General features: G+C 40.3%; 3 non-coding genes across 3 annotated transcripts; 1 reads left to right on the top strand and 2 right to left on the bottom strand.

The window, feature by feature from the left end:
- Nucleotides 1–4888: 4888 nt before the first annotated feature.
- Nucleotides 4889–4960, bottom strand: TRNAD-GUC. The gene has a single exon. It is a non-coding gene; the product is annotated as a tRNA-Asp (tRNA).
- Nucleotides 4961–5681: 721 nt separating this feature from the next.
- Nucleotides 5682–5753, bottom strand: TRNAG-UCC. Its single transcript has one exon. It is a non-coding gene; the product is annotated as a tRNA-Gly (tRNA).
- Nucleotides 5754–6385: 632 nt separating this feature from the next.
- TRNAL-CAG lies at nucleotides 6386–6468 on the top strand. The gene has a single exon. It is a non-coding gene; the product is annotated as a tRNA-Leu (tRNA).
- The last annotated feature ends 2685 nt before the right edge of the window (nucleotides 6469–9153 follow it).

Below are 9153 nucleotides of genomic sequence, written 5' to 3'. Positions count from 1 at the left end.
AATCATTTGTCTTGCAGAAATCTATCATTCGTTCTCCAGCATCATTTCTATCACCAAGTCCAAATTTTCCAACTACTGGTCCTTCCTCTTTGCTCCCTACTTTTGCATTCCAGTCACCAGTAATGACTGGGTCTTACCTCTCCCCTTAGCCTTGTTACGTCTCAGATCCTTGCCTAAAGCACTTCTCCAAATCTCTCCTTTTGAACTAATCTATGGACGCCCTTTCCTACCTCCGGGACTAAACCCTGAAGCATCTGCTCTTCCATCATCTCTTTTAGTAAACTGTTTAAATTACTTAAGAACTTTATTATGGCAACATGCGGACTCACTTTTACCTTCACCTTTTCCTGCATTACCTTGCTCCTACCAATCAGTAGACATGGTCCTAATTGCCCCACCAAGCCTACCAAAAGAACCCTTGAAACCCAAGTGGATTGGTCCACATAAAGTAATTTTAACCACCCCTACAGCAGTTAAGTTAGAGGGTCTTACGAGCTGGTTCCACGTCTCAAGGGTAAAGCCCTTCCACAGCCCTGCTGGAGGACTCGAACCATCATCCCCTCCTAACTATAATGCTCAGCATAGCTTTGGAAAAAGAGGGCAATCCAAGTAGCAATCCTACCCCTGGTAGCAGCGCTAGGTATTGGGGCAGGCATAGCTACTGGAACTGCAAGCATTTCCCATTAATGGAGGTTTTGCTAGTTGGTTCCCTAATCCTCTATTAAATTCCCTGCTTTCCTTTCTAACTCCACTATTAGTTACTTTACTGGCAGTTGCCCCTTGTGTTCTTCATTTTGTTCGATCGCAGGTTCCAAGGACCTAGAACTGCAGCCCTAAGCCCAGTCCAGCTGCTGACCTGGTTCCATCGCTTCTTGGTATCCCATTGAAGAGCCCAATGGCTAATGACAACACCAACAACAACGACAAAGCCATCACCGACCATGGTCCAAGCCCAAAGACCAAAGACAGCCTCGTCACCCCAATGCCAGCAGGAAGTAGCTACAGAAAAATGACCTTCGTCCCTTCTCCCATGGGCATGGATCATAGAGACGGCCATTCATTTTTCTTATTTAACCAGAGAGGGAAATGTTACAATACCTTCCGGTTCTTCCCTCTCCCCTCCCTCCAACTCCATTTTGTCTGTTTCCCCACCCTAAGCTACAAGGCGCATAGTTTAAAGGACAGCATGGCTTTTGATAGGCCAGAGCTAAATCACCCCAGCAATGACCACTCCCTTCCTGTTGAACCTATATAAGTCCCCTCCCTTCCTGTTGACTCTCTCTTCTCCTCTTCCTCTTATTTCTACCCTCTTCTCTCTCTGCTCCTCTTCTTCCTCTCTTCCCTTCTGCCTCCTGCCTTCTCTCTCCGGCAGAGATTACCTTCCTCACCCTGAATAAAAGTCTCTAGATGGGCCGTTTGGTGTGAGGTGTGGTTGATGAGTGACGCCGGTGTTGTTTTTTTCCTTTCACTTCTTTCATTTCATTTCTTTCCCTCACAGCCTAGCAGTTTAACGCATGCGCACAGGACCTGGTGGAGTGCTCTTGGGATGGACCCAAAGGCACCATTTTGTAGAGTCTTAGTTCCTTTCGCCTCTGTTTCTTCTTCTTCTTCTTTTTTTTTTTTTTTAAGTTTTTTATTGTGAATTGGATGGTAGTTCATATGGGAGAACATCAGTTTTACACTCATCATTTCATTGCAATGATTACAATCTCCCCCGTACATCAGCATTCAACATTTGCTTCTATTCCTTCTGTTTTTGTTTTTTGGTGGGGGGAGATGAACACAAAAACACTCAGGTATATATAATCGTTTAAACAACCAAAGGGCACATTCTGCAATCCTGCCTCCTGGTCACCAGCACACATCCTTTCTCTTTCTATGAATCTAGAGTCCTCAGTGATCCTTCCTCTTTGTTTCCAAACTTTGTATTCTAGTCACCTGTAATTGCGATTGAATGCTTGATCAATTTCAGACTGAAGAAGTTGGCAGACTTCTTCAGTTTAATCATCACTGGCTTTAGTGGATGGTACATACATTTGAATAATAGTGGCATTAACTGGTTTCCCTTTTAGGCGTATGGATATCATCCTGTCATAGACGGTGTTATACTTCAAGGTAGATCTTGAAATGTTCTTTTTGATGATGAATGACAATGTCATTCCTCCTCAATTTGTCATTCCTGGCATATTAAACTATAAGATTGTCAGATTCAAAATGGCCAGCACTAGTCCATTGCAGCTCACAAATGCCTAGGATATTGATCTTTACACTTTCCATTTCATTTTTGACAACTTCCAATTTTCCTAGATTCATACTTTGTACATTCCATGCTCCAATTATTTATGGATGTTTACAGCTGTTTCACCTCATTTTGAGGTGTACCCTGTCAGCAAATGAAGGTCCCAAAAGCTTTACTCCAATCGTGTCATCATGGTCAACTCTACTTTGATAAGGCAGTTCTTCTCCAGTCTTATTTTTGAGTGCCTTTTAACCTGAGGGGCTCATCTTCTGGCATGATATCTGACAATATTCTGGTGTTCTTCCACCATGTTTCCACATTTAATATTCTGGTGTTATTTCACAGTGGGTAACATTCAAAAGTAGCCCACCTCTTCTTCTTCCTAGTCTGTCTTTGTCTGGAAGCTCAGCTGAAATCTACCACCTTGCTGGTATTTGAAATACCTTCTGCATAGCTTCTAGCATCACATCAACACACAAGCCACCACTATATGACAAACTGACAGACAAGTGTTAAAAAGTGGTAACTTTTGGTTATCAGCACTTAACCACTGTGCCATGAGGACTCCTTACCTGGAATCATCACCCTTGCTTGTGGTGTTGTAGGAACTGTAGCCTCCTTGGCCCTTGGTACTAGGAGAGCAGACAGGTAATAATAGGTCACATCCTATGCACCAGGCTAGTGCTAGGCCTCTGCCGGTTCTGCTGGCCCTCTTATGATGGGAGCTGTGGGGTAGGTGGGACCATAGGGGAAGTCTGGGGCTAAGAGATGGATAAGGTGCTGTTGGCCCTTTTGCCATCCCTGTTGAATTCCACCTCCATGATATGGGACAAAAAATTTTAAACTCTATAAACATTTCTCCACCATGAGCATTAACAGCATTATTTTATTAATAAAAAGCATAATTAATGCCTGATCATTGCCAGGTATCATTGTAAACATATATTAACTATTTGAGAGCTATAATTATTACCATTAAGGGGCTCTGGTAGCTAGCAAGTGGTTAGGATTCAGGCTACTAACATCAAGGACAGCAGTTCGAAACTACTAGCTGTTCTGCAGGAGAAAAATGAGGCTTTTTGCTGCTGTTAAGATTTATAGCCTCGGAAACCCTATACTGGGTAGCTATGAGTCAGAACTGACTCCACACCACACAACCACCACCACCAACAATTATTACCATTATTCCCTTTACAGATGAGGAAATGGTGACAAAGACAGTCAAGATTCAAAGAGGAAGCAGGAGGACAGAACCCACACACTCAACCACCACACTCTTTTGTCTGTCTGAATGGAAGAATTTAACCTAATTATATATGTCACTCCAATAAACTATTTTTGTAACTTAGTTGATAATAGAAATACAGATATATAAAACCTTCAGACAACATTTTTAAAGCTAGAAAAAAATTAAGGCTGACAGTACAACAGAAAATACCATACTAGGAAAAATGTTCTACTTTTTGAGACTACAAGTTTTCTAATGACTTTCAAGTGATTGGGGAAGCAATTAGAGAAATTTGATGCAGTTTCCTATGTCATACCAGAACTCAAGTAGAATCACCATTTAGCTAATGACAGCTGTATCAAACAAAATATATCAAAAAAAAAAAAAAATGAAACAGTTAATAATTTGGAAATCATTAAAAAGATGTGACATACTATAAAATGTTAGGAGGAGGAGTAGTGTCAAAACCCACCTAACTTTAGGGAGGATAATGCAAATCAAGGTCAATCAATAGTTAATCCCTATGAGGCAGAGGTCAAATATAATTCCACTCTCCAACTTTTTTACTAATTCTGACACCAGTCATCCCTGGGTTTGGTATTCTGTTGCAAAGGCCACAAGAACTCAGACAGTACTTACAATTAAGTGGGTTTTTTAAAGGAAGTAACAGGGTATAACTTGGAATCAGAATCAACTGGAGACCACCATCAGGAAGTATGCTGGCAAAATCTCTCTTCTTTACTACAGGATATCTTGTATGGGACTAAGCATATCACAATAACAATTATAAACTCTGGACAAAATACTTTTAAAATCTGATTGAAGGCGCTGAATGAGCAATTAAATCATGCAGAAAGTAAGAGATTCAAGTCTTGATAGGAAACAGGTCTCCTGATTGTCAGAGCAGTGCTCATGTCTTTGTACTTGACATAAACATAATTCCCATCACACATTATGGAGGAGGTTGTTTCACACATTTACACACCTTGAGTTTGCAAGTGGAGAGTGAGGATTTGAGAATTTAGACTGATCACTGCTGAATAGCAGCAACATGCAAACGAAAAAGCATGCAGATAGCAAGAAGGAAAAGTGGGAATCCAGAGATACGATTTAAGGCATAGCCTAGACCCTGAAATTCTCTTGCAGCGGGTAATAAAAAGTTATCGGAAAAGAAGGCAAGAAACTCAGAGGCAGGACCATTCAATAGCTGATCAGGTATAAACTTGCTTTCATGATAAATCTCCCAATACCTTAAACTCAGAACCCAAAGCAAAGTAACTGCTCTCGCTTGCCCCCTTCCTCATTACCCAGGAGCATGGAATGCAAGAGATATATTATTGGAATGAATTAATTTGATTAAAATAATTGTTTCCGCGTAAAAAGTTTCCTAAAAAAAAAATTCACAAAAAGACGGCTCAAGCCTCCCCGTCGGGGAATCGAACCCCGGTCTCCCGCGTGACAGGCGGGGATACTCACCACTATACTAACGAGGACAGCGATATGTAATGCGGCGAAATATCTTCCTATGAAGTTATGCACAAACTGCCAGAGTAAACTGCTTAATTAAGTTGCTGCTTGCTAATAAAATTGAACCATTTATATGAAGATCACCGTATTGTAATAGAAACATAATGCTAACCCCATATGTAAATTAAAATTTTCTAATACATTAAATAGCCATAAAAATTAAACTTGATAATAAATTTTATTAACCCAATATATCCAAAATATTATTGCCACAGCATGTAATCCGTATAAAAATATTAATTAGACATTTCATTTTTTTGTATTTCGTCTTCAAAATTGATGGTTTTTACATTTAGAGCACTTTTCAACTGGGACGTTATATTTTCACAAAAATACTTGCTCTATATTTAGATTCCATAAAATTTACAGTTTAAAATGTAGATTCACAAAGCCAAGTTAACTTGTTCAAATGTACTTAAACGTTTCCAATAGCTAGATGCATCTCAGTTGTTCAGAAACCCGGGTGGCTCGTGACTACGGTATTAACTTCGTAGACACTAGACCCCTTGAAGTCCTAGTTTCAAACAAGAGATCCCACAATCTAAGCTCTCTCAAAAACGTCTCAAGAGTTGAAAGTTTAAGTAAGGAAAGAAAAAATGATTAATTTTCATAATTTAACCCGTTAAAACGTGGCTGTGAAGATTCAGCGAAACGTAGTGTCTGGCTCATGTTAAAAATAACAACTTATGCGTTGGCCGGGAATCGAACCCGGGTCAACTGCTTGGAAGGCAGCTATGCTCACCACTATACCACCAACGCAGACAAAAATGTCCCTCTAAAATTATATATATGAGAGACAGAGAGTCTTTAATGTGTATTTTTAGATAGTTTGTTTACTGTTTTTATTTTTATTCTTTGATCCTGCAATAAATTAAGACTTCCCTGAAAGAGAACCAACCCCCATTTTTATTCTCCATGCAGGATATTTAGTCGGCCACACCAGCAAACAACACTGGACGGAAAATGCAGAGACCAGGTGACGCCGGGGATCGAGTTGCGCGGGGCGTTGCAGGGCACGGCTGAAAGTCTTGGCCTTGCTCGACTTTTCTTACTCTCGCTCCTCTCTCTCTGCTCATCCCCACAACACGCTCCGACACTGGGCAAACCAGATTTGAGGTCTAAGGGAGATGGATTCGTTAGGAGTCAACCCTTGCATGTTTCCGTTCCTTTAAAGTAGCGAAAAAACATTACTGTTTAGGACGGTGAGAAAGTAAGAAATAGGAAAGACCTGTCAGAGGCAATTTCTTTTCTCTGCTTTCTGAAAGTGCTCAGGGAAAGTTATAATTTTATTTGGAAAAATTAGTAAATTAACTACAACATTGAAATACTCAGACTTAATAAATCAGGTTGAAACACCCTTAAGAGAAGTAAAAAACACCACAACAGCGTCTGTCAGGATGGCCGAGCGGTCTAAGGCGCTGCGTTCAGGTCGCAGTCTCCCCTGGAGGCGTGGGTTCGAATCCCACTTCTGACAACGTTGCTGTTTTGATTTTGGCTTCTTCCCTTGGAATTCCGATCAACTTGCAAATTTTATGAAACTCACGTAGAAAGAAATATTAATTGATCCGCATTGTTTTATATCCTTCTTATATAATATATCTTCAGAAATTGTTTGCTCTTCAGTATGACTACAGATCGTAATCTGTTTTTTTCCTATTCTATTGGCAAAAGATTGGTTTATGAAATTAGGAAGCAGCTGATAATAAGATATATTCCTAACTATGAAAAAAAAAACACCACTTTTATCTCCTTTAATTCTAGTGTTTCGGTGTCTATTTATTTATTCCTTCATTTGACAACAATGTATTGACTCCTTATTATGGGCCAAGCACACTAAGGCAGCTCTGTGTAGACAAGGAAAAGCCCTTGTTTTGATGTAAGTAGCTTGAGACACAAAAGGATTTTCCACTAAAGTCTTGAACAGAACATGGCCTGATAACACTCTGAATTAAAACTGCTGACCACCAGAACTGTTAGACAATAGATTTCTGTTATTTTAAGACACCCACTCTATGGTACTATTGACCTGTGTCTATCTGCAAGTAATAATGCCTGACTGGTAACTCAAACTGTGAACGAATCCCAAGAAAATGAATATACTAAAAATATTATTTTATACAATTTTAAATTTGAGAACATTTATGAGAGTATTAATATTATTTTTCAGGGTAATATGGAAAATTGTGTGAATATTTGTAATTCTTACTATTGGTTCTTCTATCTGCACGTATAATTGCTTCTTAAAAGATTTCCATTTGTATACCATCAATGCCCAGTGCCTTGTTCTTTGCCAATGGACTGCCAAAAGAACAAATAGATCTGTACTGGAAGAAATACAGCCAGAGTACTCCTTGGAAGCCAGGATGGCCAGACTTCATCTTCCATACTAAAGTCACATTGTCAGGAGGGACCAGTCCCCCAAGAAGGACATCATGTTTGGTAAAGTGGAGGATCAGAGAAAAAGAGGAAGACCCCCAATGAGATGGATTGGCGAAGTGGTGGCATAAATGGGTTCAAACGTAGCAACAATTGTGAGGTTGGCCCATGATAGGGCAGGGTCTCATTCTGTTGTGTACTGGGTCACTAATGAGTCAATACCAACTCAATGGCACCTAACAACAACATAATTAATTCCTTAGAACAACATAAAAGATGACTTATACACATTGACCTCACCAGATGGAACACACAGAAATCAAATTGACTACATCTGTGGAAAGAGACAGTGGAAAAGCTCCATATCATCAGCCAAAACAAGGCCAGGAGCAGACTGTAGAACAGACCATCAATTGCTCATATGCAAATTCAGGCTCAAGCTGATGAAAATTAAAGCAAGTCCACAAGGCCAAAATATGACCTTGAACATATCCCACCTGAATTTAGAGATCATCTGAAGAACAGATTTGATGCATTAGACACTAAAGACAGAAGACTAGAAGAGTTGTGGATGACAACAAGAACATCATACAGGAAGAAAGCAAAAGGTCATTAAGAAGACAAGAAAGAAGGAAAACACCAAAATGAATGTCAGAAGAGACTCTGAAACTTGCTCTCCAACATACAGATGCTAAAGCAAATGGAAGAAATGAGGAGGTAAAAAAGCTTAACAGAAAATCTGAAAGGGAAGCTAGAGAAGACAAAGTAAAACTAGAAAACCAAAAGGGAAGAACATGCTCAGCATTTCTCAAGCTGAGGGAACTGAAGAAAACTTCAAACCTTGACTTGAAATATTTATTGAATGATGCAGAAGGCATCAAAAGAAGATGGAAGGGAGGAACAAACAAGATGGCAGATGGTGGGAGTGCAGTAAAGGAGCTCCGCCAGCAACAACACATAATACCTGACCAAGCAGGCTCAGGTGATGGTCTCAGAACTCTGAACTACACATAAAGGAATATGTAGAAGGTTGGAAGTCTTATAGCTGGGGGAATTTGTGGCAAAATCAAGAAATCCATTGCTTTCTAATTTGAGACGCTCAGCTGCTCAAGGAGCTGCCATCTTAGGTGAGACCAAGCAGGGGAAGGATCGGAGGGGCCACAGAAGTCTGGCAGAACTGCAGAGATAAAGGTGTGGACATTCTTATCTTTTGGTAGCTGTTCATTGGTCCTTTGCTGTCTGTGCACCTCCATTTGGGTGACTACAGGGGTGCCTGAGCTAGTGGGCACCCCAGCCCCACCCTTGGAGGATTCTACTATGCATGCTCACAGATGTCCTTGAAATTTAAAGAGACAGTTTCCAATGAAAACCAAATGGCCACAGCCGGCCCTGAACTGTTTCCAACTAGAAAAAAAGCCTTAATGGGGACTCTGGAGCGGGACAAGCAGACAAAAAAGGAAATAGGCTCAAACTTAAATCCTAAGTTACGTCAAAACAACCAATAGTGGCATCTTGAAATTTCTCAAGAAGAAGAGTGAAAAGGGAAGCCCATTTCCTGATCACATCTACCTGGAGGCAATCAGAAAGAATTAAAAATACCAAAATACATACCCATCTGAGTATTAAGGCCACAGATAACCCCTGAAGATGTCCAAAAAACAGAAGCAGATGACCATATCTGCACATGTCCAGAAACGAGATAAAGAGACTGGTGCAAATTAGCTGGAAGTAGACCATACTGGAAGATGGGCAGGCTTTGGAAATGCCTGAGAAGGAATTGAGA

The sequence above is a fragment of the Chrysochloris asiatica genome, unplaced genomic scaffold (genome assembly GCF_000296735.1).
Source record: "Chrysochloris asiatica unplaced genomic scaffold, ChrAsi1.0 scaffold00241, whole genome shotgun sequence".
Lineage (NCBI taxonomy): Eukaryota > Metazoa > Chordata > Mammalia > Afrosoricida > Chrysochloridae > Chrysochloris > Chrysochloris asiatica.
This window is presented reverse-complemented; position numbering and strand designations above follow the sequence as displayed.